Consider the following 21,745-nt stretch of genomic DNA (forward strand, 5'->3'; position numbering starts at 1 on the left):
CTCCCCAAAGGCCCAAATAGAGAAAGATGATTCACTCACTCTATTTCCAGTTCTTAGTTGTGATAGAAAAAAAAAATGAAAGAAACTCGAGCCAAAAGCAGATTCGATCTGATTCGACTCGGCGGAGGAGACGACGACGACTCATAACAAGGGTTCAAGTCATAGTGAGGTTACTCGGTGTGAGACATACTCTGGGTTGACAGATTCTGGGAAGAATTTCAGTACAAGGTGAGATCACTCGATCCCAATTTTTTTTTGGTAGGTTGAATGTTCTGGTGTGTTACAAAGTTTGGAGAAGCTCTGTGAGAGAATGAACTAGTATTTGATTGTCAGGAGTGAATTTTAATCCCAACAGCAAAGAGTATACGTATGGAGTAGTGATCATATTTCAGTCATGTATACGCCGAATAATTCAAAGCCTGAGAATCTGAGATGGTTGAAGCTGAAGACGAAGGGCCTGGTTTAAGAGCTTTCAGATCTCTCTTGAAGCTCACCGAAGTCTTCCTCTGGTGCGTTTCTTCGCCTCTGTTTCTCTTCCACCGAATACTTGGGTTTTATGAGGCAGTAAGGCTCTGTGATTGTTCGATTTTACCGAGTTTTTGTGTGCTTGACAGGGACGATGGCATAAGAAACGACTGGTTGCTTTCTCTGGGACAGACTGTAAGTGTTTGCTTTCTTGAGCTCAGTTTCAATTTTTTCTTGCTGGAAGTTTGAGACATATTATTGAATGAATGCTATGAATTTTGCCTATGATTACAGAAAGCAGCTGAGGATGACGGAGACAATGGCTCAAACGCCCTTTCCTCAGGCTAGTGGATTCATTTTCATGCTTTCTTTGTTTTGTTTAACTATCTCTTTTAATTTTCTAGAGCTCGCTGTGTGTTTAGTAATTTCGTTTTATAATTATGTGTCTGTAGTTGTCTTAAACGCTTTAGTTGGAATTTTTGGGTTTCAGAATGTGGAATTATGTGTCTGTAGTTGTCTTATATGGAGACTATAGATCTAGTCTCTAAACAAACAGGTTCATAGTATAATATGGATATTATCTACAATGAGATGGATTTCATATTCTCTCGTTATAAAACAATATTGCACTCCCACTCTTCTTACTCATCTCCTTCTGATGCACAGAGAAGCCATGGAAGAGTGGCTACTAGCTCTATCAGGGTCAAAATCCAATATCAATAGAGCTTCAGGTGTTGTGGTTCTGAGCACATTGGTCGCTCTCTGTGGTTCCTTCAGCTATGGATGTGCTGTAAGTCATTCTCATTCACATTTCAAATTCTACATTTTTCTGCCAAATATTACCATATTTTAGGATGAAAGGAGAGTTAGTGTACTGATAAGTATGTTCTACTGCATCAAGTTGTTGGTCTAGGTTAAATGTGCCATACACAGAAAGGAGATACAATAGTGTACATTACTTCTTTGTTTATGCATTGGTCCTAAAGCGCTATAAATTTAGTTTGTAGATAGGATACTCATCATCTGCTAGATCAAGATTTGTGGAAGACTTGGGCCTTACTGTTGCAGCAGTAAGTACTAGAATTTTCAGATTTTTTGTTTCTTTTGTTCTTTTGCATGTGATGGACTTTTTTGTGATCGTTTTAGTACTCAATTTTCGGTTTAACAATGATGATTGGAAGAATGATTGGTGCATTAGTAAATGGGATGCTAAAAGAGATGTAGTGGTTATTGTCTAATAATCCAGGTTGTCGGTTTTTACCACTTTCAAAGAAATTCATTTCCATTATCAAGCCAAGGAAGTCATGCACACCACCTGTTTGATGAAAGTTCCAGGTGACTGAAAAAAGTGCAAGTTTTTTAACAATTATTTTGTAATATACCGAAGGCTACCATATAGTCAGATCATTGATATTATATATTGCTGCCTTATTTGTCGTAGCTCTTTGACATATTTACAAGACCCTGAACCAACTGCCACAATTGATGCACTGGAGCATAATTGTCGTCTCTTCTGCTGTTTTGAAATCATGGTAGCAGAAATGTAGTAACTATTTTAATATTCACAAAGCTCGTTAGTTGTGATATCTTTGGTTCTGATGTAGACCTCTTACTATGTGGCAGAATGATGAATTTGATTTACAGAGCATGAAAATGTTGAAAGTAAGAGCTGCCCTTGAGGAAAAATTGAAGCAGAAGGGTATTTTCAATTCCATCACTCCAAGAATTAATAGACCCTAGAAACATCTGAAACCATTAAATGGGTTTGACTTTTCTCTTATACTTTGTAATTTAACTCATTCCTCCATTGTGCTAACTAATTCAACCAACTTAGAATTGAACAGGAAGCTGAATCGTATGATGATTTTGATGATGACCCTGTAAATGCTGAAGGCGCTAACCAGGCTCATGCAAGTTCATTGACTGCAAGTAAAGTTTCCCAATTTGTTGCTGCTAATCGACATAAGTCAAAGGTATGAACCTCATGATTCATAAATGGCAAAACCTAGTTTTCTTAACTGTTCTTTCTCTGAACATGCACCTTAATGGAATTTATATAATTCATTGAATTTATTTCCTCTTGTTTTGCGTGAGAGATTCCTATAGAAAATAGATCTTTTCTTAATTACAAGCCCCAACTTTATATGTTTGGTATCTAGGTTTTTTGTAGAATGCAATTTGAACATTAGTTTCCTAATTATACGCCAGCATGTGAACTTGTTAATCAGGATTCACATGATTCAGAAAACATGAATGTGGTGATTCAGAAAACATGAATGTGGTATTTCAGAGAACATGACCTTGAAACTTAATGGCGGCGGCAAACATGAACTGCATGAGAGAACATTAGTATTGAAGGATTGAAGGTACAATATTGAAACATTGCTCATATTTGCATAAGAGGTTAGTAGATAACACATATTGATACTGTGGACAATATATATATATAATATCCTCTGCTGGAAGTTGTACACCATCTTGATATGCTAAATGTTTCTGACCAGGACAGTCTATTACATCTTAGCCCAAGTCAATGTATCTTGCAGTTGGATTTTAGGTCAGCTCACATCCTTTATTGCGATTGCCATTTCATTTTTGAGTTACAAGTTTTGTGTATCTATCCTCTTCAGAGCTTTCATTTATATACATGTTTGTATTTTTCTCTCAAGTTTACCTTGTATATTTTGATATGTTTTATAATGTTTATGACTACATAAAGTAGGTAGTAAAAGAAACAAGAATTATGCTCTTCTACTCTATTGAATTGTTTTTTTTTTTTTTTTTTTTTTTTTTTTTTGTGGTAGAACGCGTGCTCTACTTGAAGATTTTATAATAGGTAAAGTAAGGAATGTTTGTATTTCGATTATGGCTTATTGGTTTATGCTATAAGTGTACCAAGTCATCAAGCCTGGTTACCTCTGAGCCTTGAGGCTTGATGGGATAAATTGTAATCTCAAGTTCAGTTTTCTCTGGTCCCTTCCTGTTATTTATCAACTACTGATTTGCACAGGACAGGGTTATACCAGTGGTTGCTTTGAATATAGCTATTTGTTCAGATTCCATGGCTCATGGTTAGTATCACTAATCCTTAATGAGTTTATGTTTTTGAGATTATGTAAATGAACTAAGGATCAATGCTGAATGCAGTTACCTTTTTTCGTTTATATATGTGCCTGCAGGAAATAAAAGATCAAGGCTTTTGAGTAGCAGATGATTAGATACTTAAAGCCATGAAGGTCTGCTTCCATCTCTTTTTTCCCCCCTTTGAATGATTAAGTAGTTAGTTCTCCTTATTATGTATGGATGCATAAGAGGTTCATTGATAACACAACGTTGTGTTTTTAATTTTTATCTTGATTAGTATGATGAAAGGTGCTTTAACAAAAACATAATATAAAACAGTTGATGCATGCAATTGTTAACAATATATTCTTATTGACAAACAATAAAAGAACCCAAGCAATCTGCAGGTTTAGCTTGTCACCATCAAACACTAGAGAAAAACCACCAGTTTGATAGTTGATAAGCAATATGCTTGCAAGACCCTGAACCAACCACCACAACTAAGCAATATGCGTGCAACTCCATTTGAGCTCTCATTCTGCCTACAGTTTGATAGTTGGTAACATTTCATTCCCCTCATGTCTTCATTCATCTATTGCTTAGCTTAGTCTACCTGGCAATGTGTTGCTTGTGCTTCTTTTCTTTGGTTTCTTTAATCTTTTTTTTTCCTTTGATATTTATTAGGTTGTGATTGAAGATATTGGGAATTAGATTAAGCAACTATAAACCTACAAGGTGCAGTAGGTTGCATTACTTGACTAGAATTGTGGAATTGTAATTTTTTACACTTTAGAAACTTGTTTGTATATGTACGGATATGAAATATTGGTTCAGTTAATAATGCATTTGGTGGTGTATAATTGGAGGAAGATTGCTTTTATTAATTTTTTTTTTTTTGGATTCTTTGGAAGTTTTAAGGACACTTTTTCAATGACCTGTATCATATTCAAGGACATGGTGTTTTTTTATACATGACCCTTTTTAAGTGTCCTGTTTTAGATTTAAGGACACATGAATGTATTTTTTTGTGTCCTCTCATGGATTTAAGGACTCCATTTTTTTGTGTCCTCTCATGGAGTTGGAGTTGCAGTACACAGTGAATAAGTGAGTGTTTAATGTGTAACAAAACATATGGAGCAGCAATGCAAAATGATCTCCGACACAAAATTGATCAAAGTCTCCGGTGTTTCATCTAATTAAATGATAAAAAATAACACTAGTTCTATTTTGTTCAGTACACTACATACGCAAATCCAAGATGACTTCACTTGCAGACTTAAAAAATAAAAACTAAAAAAATAAATGCATACCATCTCGGGAAGGAAGAGTGGCAATCCTTGATTCTACTGTTCGGCAGCCTGTTTTGCAGTTACATTATTAAACACAGAAAAATAATAACAGCAATGATACTACAGGCTTCTTAAGAACACTTGGTGCTTAGAAAAATTTCTAATTGAAATGCAAAAACCAAACATTTTGTCTAATACCAATAAAAAGAAATGGATGCTGTTAGTTGGCTGCTTATGGCCAAGTTGGAGTTAGAGTTGCACCATACAATGAATAAATGAATGTTTAATGTGTAATGAAACATATGGAGCATCAATGCAAAATGATCTCCAACACAAATTGATCAAAGTCTCCGGTTTTTTATCTAATTAAATGATAAAAAATCAACACTTTCTATTTTCTTCAGTACGTACACTACCTAAGCAAATCTAAGATGACTTCAAATGCAGACTTTCACCCAAAAAAAAAATGCATACCATCTTGGGGAGGAGAAGTGACAATCGTTGATTCTACTGACCTGCAGCCTGTTTTGCACTTACATTATTAAACACAGAAAAATAATAACAACAATTACTCTATAGGCTTCTTGCAGACTCAGTGCTTAGAAAAATTTCTAATTTAGGCAACAAAAAAAAAAGGACACTCAACTATTAATTGGATACATTAATTACTATATTTCAGAAAAATATCACTTTAACGAGTGACCATAAAAAGCATGCACAATTGATTATTGATAGGTCTTAGCAAATGAAGTAAATATAGGGTATGAAGATATGAGCAATCAATAGGCAAGTTTTCTATCTTTTTTGAAAATATTGAGTAAACCCTAGCCGCTGCAGCGAGAGAGAGGGAGAAAAACCCTAGTTTCGAAATTCTCTAAGCTTAACAGCATGGAGGAGGTGGATGAGATGGCGGTTCGACTAGCTGCTTCTCTTGGTTTGGCAGATGTTAGCAGGCTGGTGGATCTTCGTCTGGCTAGTGGAGAGGGTTTGCGTTAGTCTCAGACGTATTTGGTTGGGAAGTTGTTGATGGCTAGGGCTTTCAATAAGAGATCGTTCATGGGCATGCTTCGACGTGCCTGGAGGTTGAATGGACGGTACACCGCTCAGGAACATGGCGACCGCTTTCTATTTACCTTGATGGATCCAACAGACCGTAAACGGATCCTTCGAGGTGGTTCTTGGCGTTTTGATAGAGCTCCAGTTGTCCTAGCACCGTATGATGGGGTGGGGGAGATAAAGGATGTTCCACTAACTACCTTAGCATTCTGGATCAAGGTACAAGGGCTACCACCAGCTTTCCATACTGATTGTTGCTTGAGAAGGATTGGCAGCGCTTTGGGGTGGTATGTCCAGAAAGACATAATATATAGAGTTTGGAGAAGGAAGGATTCGGATCCGAGTTGAGATGGATTTGCTACAACCTGTGATTTTCCGACGGAGTTTCACGGTGGATGATGGGGTTGATGTGGATATGGATTTTTTCTTCAAAAATCTCTATGGCAGATGTCAAGAATGTGGTTTGATTACTCATGTGGGCTTACCATGTGCTGGGCCGCCGCTGCCGGCAGAGGCCAGGAATGAACAATCGTCGGCACGGTGAAATATTGAAAGGGTTTTGAACCGTGTGGAGTTGTCTCCCCATGTTGGACCGTCGATGGTATTTGGAGCACAGCAGCGTTCATAGGTCTGGCTGGAGAGATTCATGCCAGCAGCTAAACCGAAGGGGAGGAAGGAGACTAGGCGTAAGCTTGTTACTAGTGGTGGTGAAGGAAGTTCTGGGGTGCCAAGTGCAGCTCTGAATAAGCAGGTGGAAACAGGTAGTGAACCAGCTTCAGGAGGTTTAGGGCAGGAGCTGATTGGGAGTGGTAGTGTTACTAAAAATGAGTTGATGGAGGCAGCTCCTAGTTGTGGTGTGCGTAGAAAACGGGTGGATGAAGATGGCATCTCTCCAAAGAAGCTGCGATTGAGTTTAGCAGTGGGCAAGACAAACTTAGATGCTATGACAATGGGTCTGAGTTCTGTGAAAGCCGTGAAGGAAGTCTACAAGAAGAGGCCGGGAGGCCAAAGGGAGCAAAGAATAAGGTAAAGGAGCTTAAGGTGGTGTGTGCTTCACCTATGAAGAAGTCACCGGCAAAAAGATCAAGACTCCTAGGAAGGAGGAGAAATTGGTAAATGGACTACCAGAGTTCACCGTGGTGGAGGAGGGTCATGGTTCCAACCCGTCAGAGGTTAAGGAGCCAATAGTTGTTTGATAGGTTGATCCTAGTTACTATTGTCTATGCTGGTAGAGATACCTCAATGAGTCTTATGGAAGTGTTTAGTTTTAGCGTACCACAATTGCGTGCTCGGCGTGAGAAACTAGGTAGAATAGATTGCCTGCAAGGCGAGGTGTTTGTATGAGGCATAGACTACTCAGAGCATAATTGTCTTATTGGAGTAGTCGTTGTACTATTTCTCATCTATGAAAGGAGCATACTACTGGTATGTCTCAAATTTTTCAAAAATAAAAATAAAAAGCATGCACACATCTTGGGAAGGAAAAGTGCAAAACAATGATTCTATCAACCTGCAGCTGCAGCCTGTTTTGCAGTTACATTATTAAATTCAGAAATATACTAATAATGATACTAGAGGCTTTTTATGAAAACTATAATCTGCAATTAGAGAAGCCTATGAATCTCAGGAACACCTCCAACTCACTTTTTTTCTTTTTTTTTTATATGAGGTTTGAAATCCAGCCTAGTTGGGAAGTTTCATATGTCCTCTCCATTGAATCCAACTCGCTGTTTTTTAGTGCTTAACAAAATTTAAAATTTAAAATTTAGGGGGAGGGGGGAATTGGACATCCACCTATTAATTGGACACATTAATCACTATAGTTCAAAAAAATATGACTTCAATGAGTGACCATAATACATGTAAGCCTGACTGACATTGTAGTTTCGTAAACGCTGGGTAGTTAATTACGTGGATGTATCAATGATGGACGACAACAACAACAACAAAAAACAAAAAAGATTATGAATTTCTGAAGATCAATATCATAATACATAAGAGATGCAACAGGATATATGATCCCATTAACAGACAAATGGTCCATATTAACTGTCAGCTAAGATCACAACAAACAAGATAGAACAAAATGGTATCTTCAAAAACTAAAAGTCCATATTAACTGTCAGCTAAGATCATCACAAACAAGATAGAACAAATTGATAGCTTCAAAAACTAAAATAAATAAACTACTGTGTGACATTAAAAATAAAATGAATTGGCCGGTCTGATCTTCAAAAACCAATATTTCATCTAGCTACCAAAAAAAAAAAGGGATATACTGCAACTTAGCTGCTTAAGGCCAAGTTGGAGTTGGAATTGCACACACAACGAATAAGTCAAGAGTTTAGTGTTTATAAAACATAAGAAGCTGCAATGCAAACTGATCTACGATACAAACTGATCCAAATGTTTGACAAAGTGTGTCTTCTTATTACATTATTAAAAGTCAACACCTTGTTTTCTTAAGAACAGACAGCCCAAGTAAATCCAAGATAACTTAGCATTGGCCATTTGATCAGCCCACTTTGGCACTGCAACCATTGGAACCCCCAAGTCTGAGCCCTTCGAGGATCGAGTTCCAACCACAATGAGTCACAAAGTACCCAATTGCATCATGTGCCAAAGCTTCCAGCTGGTTACGCCAAGTCACTAATAGACCCTTTTCCTTTACTGAATCAATGATTTCATTCGGCAATTTACTCAGTTCAGATGCTCTTACCACCCACAGAAAGTGCACTCCGCTTTCTTTCAAGCCCGACGCAAACTGTTCCATCTGCTCTGCTGTCAGGGACACCATGCTTCCAAAGGAGACATACACCACTGATTTAGGTGCCTTTGCTTCTAGCCATTTGATGCATTCTTCACCAAGAGGCTTCCATAGGCTTGCTCCATATCCTCTATCTCCTTTAATCTGACCATCCAAATAAGCTGAAGGGATCATAGGGCCTATCAACTTTGCTGGCCATAGCTTTGCTACTCCTTTGGCAGCCTTCGATATTGAACAAATTGAAACCCGAATTAGTACTAGCAACAATTATCATGTGCGATGTTGATGGTATAGATGAGAAGGGAAATGTTCTTGTGAGAAATATCAGGCATTTAATGGACATGTAATTATTAAAATTAAAATATTCATACCTCGCTTTCTAGTGCTTGGAGAGTATTTCCAAAGATCCAATCAGCCTTGTCTAAGTTTGAATACTGATTCAGTTGCATCCTCAAGTAAGCTGGGTTACTATCCGGCTTCTTAAGCATGCCAGGCAGGTCAGCAAAGTCGAGTGGAGGCAAGCCAGGAATCTACAAGGGTATGTCTTCGAGCTTAAACGGCAGAGAAATCAGACAATGGCGAATGTGAAGAAGAATGCTACGGACACTAGCCAAATTGGTGAAAAAGGAAGCTCCAAATATGCCATGTTCCTTCGCCACATCTGTTTGGCTCCAAAACCAGTATGGGTGCAAACTGTCTCTTTGAAGCGTGTGCGCAGGCGTGCCAACACCGTGGGGTGCAGTTGTCGGAGAATCCCTTGACCTGACTTCTTCATCAAACGTCGTGGATGAGGAGAGCACCAACCTCGTCACCAGGTTCTTCTCTATGCCTTTCTGAAAAGGACTTCTTGCCTTATGGATAAGGGCTTTGGTTGTGATCTCTTCGCAACACCGAATCGATACTCAACATTGTAGGTTGAGTAGAGCAATCACTGGGATGTTTGGAGAAAGCACGGGTTTTGCTAAAGCGTGACTTTAGCTTCGCTGGGTTGCAACGGGGTTGCGGGTAGGTTTGCTCCGAAGAGGCTTTGATAATCTGTATGATTAGTTGATTTGAGAGTTGTCCTTTGTTGTTCCGTTTTAACCTCTATATATAGATTGTTGCAAATTCACCTTCCAAATAGGAAGGAAATACTATATTTTAGGCCACAGTTATTGGCTTACTCTTAATAGTTTTGATAACATAATAATTATCCTTTGTCGCCGCTAGAATATAGGCAAAGATTAATTTCCTCTTGGAGTCTTGGACGTAATCTTCTTGGATGCACGTATCTTAATTACAGTTGTATCTTCGCAAGGACTTTGTAGCTAGCGGCATGCAATTATATATATATATATATATATATATATATATATATATATGTAGCCCATATACCCTTGATTCATGCAGCTTGTATGTATCTCTTCCTTAGTTGGCCCACCACTTAGCAATCATATATACTCCTTGATTATTGCAATTAAGGTGGTTGATTCCTTCCCCAACTAGTCACGTCCATTGCGTGGGAACCTTGTGCATTGTTTGCATATATAGGACAATTGAATCCTTCCTGAATTGGTCCATGTCCACTATATTAATTGCCATATAAGTGTAGTTTGCACCTCTCCTCTCTTGCACAATCTTTAAGCAAACAATTATCCAATATTTGATAATAAATTAAGGAATGTCATGGTATGCTCCGAGATTGCTTGATCTTCAAGTACACTTTATTTAGCCTCTAAACAATATTTTTTGAATATGTCGGAAATAAATGCTTGGGCCACAGATATTGGCCCGATTTCTTTGAGTCCCCTTCCGTAGGGAAAAAATGTTAATTTTGGGTTCAAACATTGCCCCTCAGAGCTCGAAGTCAAAGTTCCCCGTCTTGACTGAAGAGGTCTTGAGTCAGCGTTCATTCTTGCAATAACGTCACCTTAAAGCCACTTGCATTGGCTCAATGAAAATTGATAATTCAACAGACCTCAATTGCTAGGTCGTGAAACTTAAAAGACATCGAGTCTTCTTGACGAGCATTGAGATAGCTAATAATCAAAGGTGCATTAACTAATCATGTGATGAACATGAATACCGGATGCTATGAATTATCTCTAACCAACTTTCATCTTCACGCAAAAATGTTGCTTGGCCGAAATAAATGGCCAACCCATTATTATTATTATTTTTTGATAAGTCAGCTTGATCATAATGAGTCAAAACCACATTTGGTTCTGACAGTTCGTAGCTAGCCTATTTTTCATGAAATGATGCCTTCTTTGACAATTTTGTTACTCCCCAACCATGTACCAGGAAAAAACAAGAGGTCCTAGCAACTTATGGCCACAGAAATTGGCTAAGAAAAGATGTAGTAGTTGGTGCTCTTTTCATGTAACATATGATCTCATGATTATGTTCTTAAGATCACCTTATGCAGAAAGATATAAATTCCAACAGATTTTCCTTCTTCTACGCATACCACAGTTTGGCAATAATAGTTTTTAGTCAAACATACACCTCTCTTTGCTCCCCCTGCAATATTTTGTTTAATAACATTGTTTAATAACAAAGAGCATGATGATCTTGATTGGAGCTTCTAGCCACTATCTTGGCTAGCTAACACCTAACCACCAGGTGTGCCACATATTGAGCATATAAAGCCAAAAACCACCTCTTCACCACCTCACTTGCACATTCTTCTAAAAAAGAAGAAATAACAATCAATCAAGAATGTTTTCGTCCCCTGCAACTATAGCCATTGTATTTGCCATATACTAAAGCCACTTGCTGGTTTAGCTAGGTCGTCTTCCAATAATGCTTCAGCCATGAATGCAAAGCAAAGTGTGATGTAAAAGACTACTGTGAGGACAAACTCTGAAAATTTATTGGCAGCTTCACTTCGTGAGTTCATACTCCTCTATGGCATTCACATTCTCGTTTTGTATCTAATTTAGAGACTTCATGTAACTGGAGTCAACAACCTGAGATGCCCACCATTATTCAAAAATTCTTCTTGCATCTATTTGCCTCCAATGCCACTGTTACTGGCATTTAGTGTAAAAAACAAAACTCAAAAATTCGGAAAATTTTTAAGGCCACAAGTATTGGTCTAGCAATATTAAGACACTTTAACAAATCTTAATCTGTGAAGTTTGGCATTAAAATCATGCCACAAAAGTTTGAACTACATGCCCCCCAAGCATATACATATACAAGTATAATACTCGAATATATTTCCAGGCATTTGGACACAGCAAGACAGAGAGTATGAAGCAATAAAGGAACCTGAAAGTTGAAGATCCTTAGTCTCACTTTAATCTTTTAAACCATGATTAAAGAACATGACGCGCCAACTAGACCTGTCCTCTTCCACTGCCATCTTAATTAGTTCAGCAAAATGAATTCTTTTTCAACTCCAAGGAACTCAATTGGTTCCAGCTCTTCATTCTCACAGCAAATTCTTCTTGAAGTTCCAGAAATCAGCTTGTTCTTCCTTACACACTTACTGCACATGACTTTTTGAATAGATAATTCTACTGCTGTCAACTGCTCGCATGAACAATTTATTTAAGGCCATATATAGGGATTGCCCCTATGTTATATCAAGACACTCAAAGTCTTAATCACGTCAATTTTGGTGTTGGGAACACTGCAGAACACTGCCACACAAAGAAAAGTTAAAAAATACTAATCCCCTGATGCCCTCCAGTGTGCGCTAGGCAAATATTCAGAAGCCTCTATTCGTTGCACTTGACCATTTGGGACTGATATTCTCTTGTAATCTCTCAGAGACACACTAACCTGAGGATTGATAGTTCTGCCCCCCAAGTCTGCACATGTCAGTCTCTCTTAGGCTTTCTATCAAACACCTTTTGTGCATATTTCAGATTCTCAGATTTTTTATGAAAGCTCAACAGAATAGCCCACAAAAGATCAATTCATCAACCAACAAAGTGAAAACCATGAAATGATAACTACTTCCTGGGGATTTCACTCGATTCCTCGTGGCGGCAGTGGGAGATTGACCTGGATTCAACATTCCGTCTTCTGCAGTTCAATTTTCCTTTTCTCGCTGGCGGAAGAAACTCTCTCTGAATTTGCTTTAGCATCGAAAGTCTCCCGCTTTGTTCTGCCTTGACGTTTGCCACTGTGGTTGGCATACTCTCCATTAAAGACCACTCAATGGCCCTTTGATCGACTTTGCCTCAGAGCGTGCATCTCTTGTTGGAAGAAGTTCTGGCGCAGTGCTTCGCCGGATAGTATCGCGTTGACGCCAATTGTACCTAGCGAGCTCCGCTTCTCGTGATCCTTGCTTTCTAGAAAAACACTCGCGAAAATGTTCCTCGCGAACATTAGCTAACGTAATCCCATCGCGGGCGCCACTTCTTGTTTAGGACTAATTCCTAGCGAGCCGTAATCGCATCGCGGGCGCTGTTTCATGTTTAAGACTAATTCCTCGCGAAATCACACCACAAAAGCCTTGGCGAAAAACTTTCCTCGCAGACTTTGTATCCTCCACGAACGTGCGTTGATTTCTGGCGTCTTTCGCGCTCGGTGACCAACCTCTTCGCAGAGTGTCTTACGCCAAAGCCTTTTTCCTTGCTATCGCATTACGTCTTTCAATGAAGGCTAGATGTCAATCGGCCTGCTCCTTCTTAATTTCAATTGCTGCATATTGAGAGGCCACATGCTCCTTCTTAATTTTATATAAGCAGCGAACACTTTAATTACCAGCCTTATTATATGATGCCCCCGCGAACACTTTTATATATCATGATTAATTGCAAGGCCATGTAATATAATAGCCACTTCACCCCTTGTCGCGAACCTCGAACACTTGAGAAATCCTCTCCAGAACTTCTATATTAGGCCTCCTTCGCGACCACTCGCTTTAGCGGCCATTGCCTTCGCGACCCTTGGGAGTTTTGCGGGTGTCGACTTCCTTCGTATGCGCACAGGCCTTAACTCGACATCAAAGCCAAATGGCCCCAAATATATTAGAAACTAGGTTCCACCCACTGCTAGGCCAGAACACTATCCTCGCATCTAGCGATGCACAAACTTGACCTCTTTTTGTAATTTTCTTTTTCTATTTTTTTTTTAAATATGAAAAGAAAACTAGAAACTAAAAATTCACACGAAATTAAAAGCAAAGAAAGAAGCTTAGCAACGCGTTTGGCTAACCTCTAGAAGGTCACGGGGGAGGCCACCTATGCTTCACTCCAAGCTCCGATGCATCAAAATTTATGGCACGAAAATCCCTCTTGCGGGAGTTTGTAGGAAAATAACAAAGATACTTCGCGTCGGAAACTTGGAAGAAATTTGGCTCGTAGAAGGAGTAATATTGCCCCCCAAGTATCTTTGTTGGTTGGCAAAGCATGATCTTCAATTGGACTTTTAGAGATGAAGATGTTCCAACATTGGCTTTGTCGCCAACGACCATGTCATAGAACATGGTGCTTGTAGAATTAGACACAGATTGGCTATTATATTTGCCCACTTGTTGGTAAAAATTCTCATGATCAAGAGCCTCAAAGAACTTGAACCCCTGCATATGATTTTTGGAACCAATAATTAAATTGTAATTGTCATCGTATTCATCATATATTGGCTCTGCATCGAGATCATATTTAGAGTCACCAAAATATGATGAATCGATATCTTCTTCAAAAATAGGCATATCAAATATTTGTTTGCCTCTATTTTCTTTCGAGACATCATATTGAGACGCCTCTATGGACTGTATAGTATCATAGACAAATTCATTTTGCAAGAAATTTGAATAACTGTAAACAAGAGTTAACTTGTATTGATGATACTCGAATTTACAGTCGCGAAGAACAAATTGGCCACTAGAATAATTATTCTGGCCCTTCTTGCAAGGTGGGTTGTAGATGTGTCTCCCACATATATAAAGCCACCGCTTGGCCTTGAAGCATACATGAAGAACTTCAAGTTGAATTGATTAATAAAGCCACAGATTGGCTTCTCTAGACCACAACTTATGACAGGACCCGCCCCGACTTTCACCCTGAAATCCGAGGTGGCCCTGTGGGGCCCACGTTAGGGATAACTCTACCAAAAATTTGGCAGAGTCACCTCTAAAATGGACTACCCAAAAACCTGTAAAACACACTAAACACTTCAAGCAAACCAACCTTATACTCCTGGAGCCACCCTGCTCCCAATTACCAACAACTCCACTTTCACAAAACACAAACTCAAAATACTAATCCCAAGGTTATGCAGAGCAATACTACTATACACAGGGATATAAAAGAAGAGTAAAGGATCAAGCGATCCTACACTGCGGAAGTAGTGACAACTATGCCTCAAATGTCATGTACGCCCGACCTCCACTAATTCGCCTGCAAACTGGGCATTAGAAACCGAAAGGCCCAGGGGAAAGTAGACGAAAAACGTTAGCGTGAGTGGACAAAAATAAACAATTTAAAGGAAAAAGGATTTCATACTTTCCCACATTTATTCTCTTTAATAACCGATGCATGCAACAATTAGAAAAATACATTTAGCTTTAAATCCAAGAATTCCAAAACGATAAATCGACTAGCCTCGCTAGTCACCACATTCGAAAACTATATCGTAAAACCGAAATCTCATTTCTCAGAAAAATAAGACCAGCCCCGCTGGCTACAGTGAAAATCGGACTAGCCCCGCTAGTCAAGCAACGATAAAATATGGGGAAGAAGTGTCACCATACAAAAGAAGGGAGCCTTATTGGCTCGGGTCGGAGTGTCCCACACTCTAGAGCATCCCATGCTCTCCTCTACTCGCCTACGAACACATAGTAAGTAGGGAGGAGTACTAATAGGCTAGCCAGTAATATAATATATATATATATAACGACCCTGGGTATGGTGGTTAAAAACCGATAAATCAATAAAGCTTCCCCATGTCCACGTATAAAGCCAACACGGGTACGATTCCCAACCGCACCCGGAAATACTCAAAGAGTCGTATAAATTAACAGCGTGTCCCACACGCTAAAGAAATAAGTAGATTGTCAATGAGGCATTCCCAATGCCAAAAATCGAATAAATAAACAAGAATTTATTCCATCGAAATCCCATTTCGAAAATCTTTCAGAAATCTCAAATCGACGATTATAAAGATAATATAAACAGTATAAATCTCGAAAATCACATCGAAAATCAATTCGTCGAAAATCAACATCATTTATAAATTCGAATCCGAGCATAACAACTTCATAACCAAAACTCACAACCGGTATAGAACTTAAATACTTCATGAGAATCATTATTTAAAAGTAAATCCATGAGATAATTCGCAATTAACTTTATATGCTCGGAAAATACGTTAATAAAATAGAACATGCTTTAATAAAATAAATGCATGCATCACTTATTTAAAACAAACGTCCACTCACAGTACTATTGGGCAACCACGCAAACGAGTTCCTTCATCTAGCCGTAGCTCGCGACATTGCCCTGTACACAATTATATTTTCATGAACGGTAATCCGATAAAATAATTACGAACTTAAACGAAATCCGAAAATCCCTATCTCCAATACTTCTCAAATTCAACCCAAATCTCTTCCACAATTCCCATTCCTCAATTTACATATTCCATAATGAAAACGAGGGAAATCCGACCGTCAGATTTCCCATAATTCCACCACAAAACTCCAAACTTCAACAATTCACAAACAATTCCAAACTCCTCCAAAATTCACCAAACTTCACATATATGCTCTATGATAATTATAGAATTTAACTAGCCAGAAATTGAAATTAAAAAGCTACCCTAGCCGCCGCTACCGCCGCCCACAGTGGCGGCGCCGCCGCCACCATCTCCGATGGCCACCAAAATTTGACAGTAGCACCTTCTCAACACACTGATTCAACTTCTCAACTACAACATTCCCAAATAACAATTAAAACGGCCGAAATCGATCAATGAACAAAAACCCAGAAATCCTCAAGAACCCTAGAATTTCAATTCGTCGATTCGGCATCTACACAACAAATCGTGATACAAGGCCATAGGGGAAATGATCAGTGATGAAAACCGAACCTTCGACGGCGAGATGGGGACCGGAGGTGGCCGGAATCGCCGGAAATCGGCAAAAGTACCCAACTGCCACCGCAGCTTCCTCCGCTCCAAATCGAGGTTCTCCGGCCAAATTGTCGTGAAATACCTCCACAGACGTGACAAGGGGAAGAAACCGAGCTTGGGGGTGGCCGGATTGTGTCCTGGGTCGGCCGGAGGAGGAAGAAACCGGAGGAAGAAGCAATCGGGCCGAAGAGGAAGGAATCGGGGGAGAGGAGAGAGAAACAGCCGGGTAAGTTTCCAAAAATGGAAACTTACCACAGTAACTCGGCTATTTATAGAAACTTACCATGAACAGTAACCGTGAACAGTAATTTTGTATTTCGCTTATAACTTTCGCATACGAGCTCCGATTTTTACGTACCACATATGCACGCGCTCGGTTTAACGTCCTCTACAACTTCCATGAAGAACATTTTCTCAAATTTTGACCCGAACAAAAAGTCAACTTTTAGGGCCACTAAAAGTACTAAACCGAAAGTAAAAGTGAAAGTAAAGGTCGTTTACCGTCCCAATGACTAGTAAACCGGTGAATTTAGGTTCGGGACGTTACAACTTAATTGATAATTAAATTGGTCATGATTGTGGCCACCTTCACCATGACGTCCAGTAGCATGGCCAAGGCTAAATTGATGACAATAAGGTGGGCCATAACAATGCCTTAATTGATCCCCTGCATGGTCATAATTGAGTGGGTCATGTTCTTGACCATGATTATGATCAATTTCTTGATCATGATGGTGTCCAGCAGCCGAATCATAATTAATTTGAACATGAACTTGCTTCTGTTGATTATGGGAATCAACGTGCTCTGCATCTTGCCCCCCATGCATCTGACCAGTAGCCACATATATGGCTGGGTCAGTGGAGAAATCAAGTATTTGTTCAGAGACAATTGTATTGCCAGAAGAAAAATTTTGTGGACCATCTTCTCCATGCACAACCTCTATGTAAGGCTGTGATTCACCTGTGAGACCCTTAGATTGATTGCCACCTATAGGCAATTCAATCTCAAAAACGACCTCTTCGCGCAAAGTCGCGAACTCCGGTGAGGTCTGCTTGTGGTGGGCCGCAACGACATTCACGAACTGCTGCTGGTTTTCTTGGCTTTGCTTGTGCATATCTTGCCAATATCCTTGTTTTTGTCGTTAATTCACTTCAAGCTTTTGAAGTGAAATGGAAAGCTCGTCAAGCCTCCGACGCTCTTCCGCGAGGGCTTTTTCCATCCTTTCATTATCTTCAGCATTATTCTTTTGAAAGATAGCAAGCCGCTCCTCAATGCTCGCATTTTCTGGGACAGGAATGCGTACGTAGCCTTCAATCGTTGCCTGGTCATCTGCAGCAACAACATCACCATCAGTTTTATGCGGCTCGTAACTGGAGGCCTGGCGCTTTGAGAAGTTTAGGAATTTGCACTTCTTCTTTTTGAGAAAAACAGGCATGACTTCAGGAATTTCTTTTGATAAAGATTTTCCTCTGGCATCCGAATAATGGCGAACACAAAGAGACTCTAGTGCGGTCCCACTAGGCGTGCCAAAATGTTTGGCTCCAAAACCAGTATGGGTGCAAACTATCTCTTTTAAGCGTGTGCATAGACGTGCCAGCACCGTGGGGTGCAGTCGTTGGAGAATCCCTTGACCAGACTTCTTGATCAAACGCTGTGGACGAGGAGTGGACGAGGAGAGCATCAACCTCGTCACCAGGTTCTTCTCTATGCCTTTCGGAAAGGACTTCTTAACTTACGGATAAGGGCTTTGGTTGTGATCTGTTCGCGACACCGAATCGATACTCAACGTTGTAGGTTGAGCAGAGCAATCACTGGGAAGTTTGGAGAAAGCACGGGTTTTGCTAAAGCATGACTTTAGCTTCGCTGGGTTGCAACTGGGTTGCGGGTAGGTTTGCTCCGGAGAGGCTTTGATAATCTGTATGGTTTGTTAATTTGAGAGTTGTCCTTTGTTGTTCCGTTTTAGCCTCTATATATAGGCTGTTGCAGATTCACCTTCCAAATAGGAATGAAATACTATATTTTAGGCCACAGTTATTGGCATTTGAATCAAATCAAAACTCTTAATAATTTTGATAACATAATAATTATCCTTTGTCGCCGCTAGAATATAGGCAAAGATTAATTGCCTCTTCGAGTCTTGGACGTAATCTTCTTGGATGCACGTATCTTAATTACAGTTGTATCTTCGCAAGGACTCTGTAGCTAGCGGCATGCAATTATATATATATATATATATATATATATATATATATATGTAGCCCACATACCCTTGATTCATGCATATATATATATATATATATATATATGTATATGTAGCCCACATACCCTTGATTCCTGCAGCTTGTATGTATCTCTTCCTTAGTTTGCCCATGACTTAGCAATCATATATACTCCTTGATTATTGCAATTAAGGTGGTTGATTCCTTCCCTAGCTAGTCACGTCCATTGCATGGGAACCTTGTGCATTGTTTGCATATATAGGACAATTGAATCCTTCCTGAATTGGTCCATGTCCACTATATTAATTGCCATATAAGTGTAGCTTGCACCTCTCCTCTCTTGCACAATCTTTAAGCAAACAATTATCCAATATTTGATAATAAATTAAGGAATATCACGGTATGCTCCGAGATCGCTTGATCTTTAAGTACGCTTTATTTAGCCTCTAAACAATATTTTTCGAATTTGTCGGAAATAAATGCTTGGGCCACAGATATTGGCCCGATTTCTTCGAGTCCCCTTCCGTCGGGAAAAAATGTTAATTTTGGGTTCAAACAACATCAAGAGCCCAAGGTAGGAATGAATCATACACAACACAATTCACCGGGAACTTGGAGTCTTCGAACTTCTTCAGGACTTGAGATAGGGTTCTCGAGCCGTTGGCCTTGAATGACTGAAGAAATGTATCCTCATCCGCCGCTTGAGCAAAGCCAGACTCGTCGAACCCATCGGAGATGGGTTCAACCCCAACGTTAGGGACTCAAATGGAGCTGACAGTGTAACTGGTGGTGGCTAGAGTGGCCTTGACGCCTTTAGAGGCCAGGCGCTTTGCGAACTGGAGGAGAGGGTTGATGTGTCATTGGCTAGGATAAGGAAGCACCACAACATGAATTATGTTCTATACCGTGTGGGATTTTCCATTTTCATTTTAATTGCTCGGTTTGTGTTTGGTTTAAGCTTCTAATATGGCCATGTACCTTTATATAGGCTCTCAAAAATGTACAAATGCCACTACATGATCAACTGCGTGAGACAGTTGGACTGTGTGAGAGACCGACCCCGATCCATTAACGTAAGGGGAAGAAAGTTTTAGAAAGATCGATGATCTGTATGACGTAATACAGACTGACGTAAGCTTTTACGTACCAGATGACATAATATAAGATGAAACTAAAATATCACAAACCTTAGACCAGAAAAAAAAATATCACAAACCAAATTGATATTGTTTGGGTTCCTTTGTCTCTGTCTTTCCTTTTTTTTTTTGGCTTTCTTTGCTTCTTCAGGATGACTTAGTACAGATTGACGTAAGCTTTTACAACTTTACAGAAAAAGGCAAAAAAAAAAAAGACAAAGGAAAAAATAAAATAAAAGAAAGCCGATATAAGAATGAAAAAATTATAGAAAATTACATACAAGTGTTAATTTGAAACTTGTTCAAGGAAATCCCGATTATATGTCTGGCCCAAACTCTAGGTTACTTGACCTAGTGGTAATAGGGTTGCTTTAGAAGGATCTAGATTCCTATTCCATGTACGATTACTTTCCTTGTATGATTCAGATTCTATGCATTGTAATTATCTATATAAAGAGGCCCCTATTATCAATGAGAATACACAACAAATTTCTCTCAAATATCGATTCCCTAAAACACGTTATCAGCATGAAGCACTAACCCTGAAACCCTAATTTCGTAGCCCTCAAATTCCAACATCCACCGCCCCACATATTGAAGCCCTAGCCTCAAGGAACCCAGAACCGGCAGCTGAACCACCGGAACCTGCCTGAACCGGCCGCCGGAATAGGCTGAACCGCTCGGGTTAGCCTCGCTCTGATAGCCTCACTACCGGAAGCCCCTATACCTGGCCTGCCAGCATCTGCCGAGCTCCTATCGACATCTATCGACAGAGCCTTCCCTAGGCCCCGCACATGCTTGCGCGCGCCCCTGCGCCTGCTGCCCAGGCCTGCGGAGCGTCTATCTAATGCCTGCGCACACCTGCCGAGGAGCCTGCGCAAGCCTGCCGACATCTGCCGAGAGCTTGTCGAGCACCTGCGAGTGCCTGCCGATATCTGTCGACAGCCCCCCACACAAGCCCTGCAAGCAGCCCTGCTTCAGCTCTGCAACAGCTCCGGCCAGTGACCACCGCCGGCCACCACAGTTTTCCGGCCATCTCCGGCAACTAAATTGCAGGCAATTTTTTCCGGCAAATTTTTGACACTTTTTTAGGTATGTTTTCAATGTTCTTTTAGTTCCCATTTTTGAAGTTTTTTTGTTTTTCTCTTCTTTTTCTCGGGGACTTGCAACCTCCCTTCTTCTACCCCCTTTCTTCTTTATAGGGGAGACCTAATTAAGCCAAACTGTGGGGGTTCGTGCTCACTCCAAGCTTAGAGCTTGTTGAGATCTCCAAACTTAGAGTTTGTAGAGAATTTATGATCGACCACTTATGTCATTGTTTTGATCTAATCCAATACCTCTTGCAATCTAATTTCTTGGAAGCGACTACGCTCAGAAATTTTATATGTTTTCGTGGTAGCTTTTTCCGCTCCGAAACTAACCCTTTTTCTTGTTCTCTTTCAGGATTAGTAACCTAAACAAACTGGACTTCGCTCCATTGGGAACAACTGGCTCTAGATATCACAAGTGGGTTCGTGATATCCGCCAGCATCTCAAGGCTGATGGAATCCTGGATACGATTCTCAAGCCTAGCTAGGACGTGCTAACTGTTGAGCAAGCTCAAGCTTTGGAAGCAAATAGAGCAGCCTTAGAGGCAAATAAGGCAAAAGTCATCATCCTAATGACTTGTCATATGGATG

At 39.9% G+C, this 21,745-nt stretch overlaps 2 long non-coding RNA genes and 1 pseudogene across 7 annotated transcripts; 2 read left to right on the plus strand and 1 right to left on the minus strand.

Moving 5' to 3' along the window:
- Positions 1 to 94: 94 nt before the first annotated feature.
- LOC121051074 lies at positions 95 to 636 on the plus strand. Its single transcript, XR_005805040.1, has 3 exons — positions 95 to 228; positions 334 to 509; positions 615 to 636. It is a non-coding gene; the product is annotated as an uncharacterized LOC121051074 (long non-coding RNA).
- Positions 637 to 1,145: 509 nt separating this feature from the next.
- On the plus strand, positions 1,146 to 4,047 carry LOC112181507. Of its 6 annotated transcripts, none has more exons than XR_002928906.2 (9): positions 1,146 to 1,255; positions 2,089 to 2,228; positions 2,310 to 2,438; positions 2,694 to 2,831; positions 2,975 to 3,022; positions 3,270 to 3,301; positions 3,476 to 3,536; positions 3,645 to 3,701; positions 3,936 to 4,047. It is a non-coding gene; the product is annotated as an uncharacterized LOC112181507 (long non-coding RNA). The 6 variants fall into 6 exon arrangements; XR_002928909.1 differs by lacking the exon at positions 1,146 to 1,255 and adding an exon at positions 1,929 to 1,997 and having other exon boundaries at positions 2,970 to 3,022; XR_005805039.1 differs by lacking the exon at positions 1,146 to 1,255 and adding an exon at positions 1,929 to 1,997 and having other exon boundaries at positions 2,970 to 3,022; positions 3,481 to 3,536.
- A 4,265-nt stretch (positions 4,048 to 8,312) lies between these two features.
- Positions 8,313 to 20,959, minus strand: LOC112191386 (annotated as a pseudogene).
- Positions 20,960 to 21,745: the final 786 nt, after the last annotated feature.

This window comes from Rosa chinensis, chromosome 1, assembly GCF_002994745.2.
Source record: "Rosa chinensis cultivar Old Blush chromosome 1, RchiOBHm-V2, whole genome shotgun sequence".
In the NCBI taxonomy this organism is placed as follows: Eukaryota; Viridiplantae; Streptophyta; class Magnoliopsida; order Rosales; family Rosaceae; genus Rosa; species Rosa chinensis.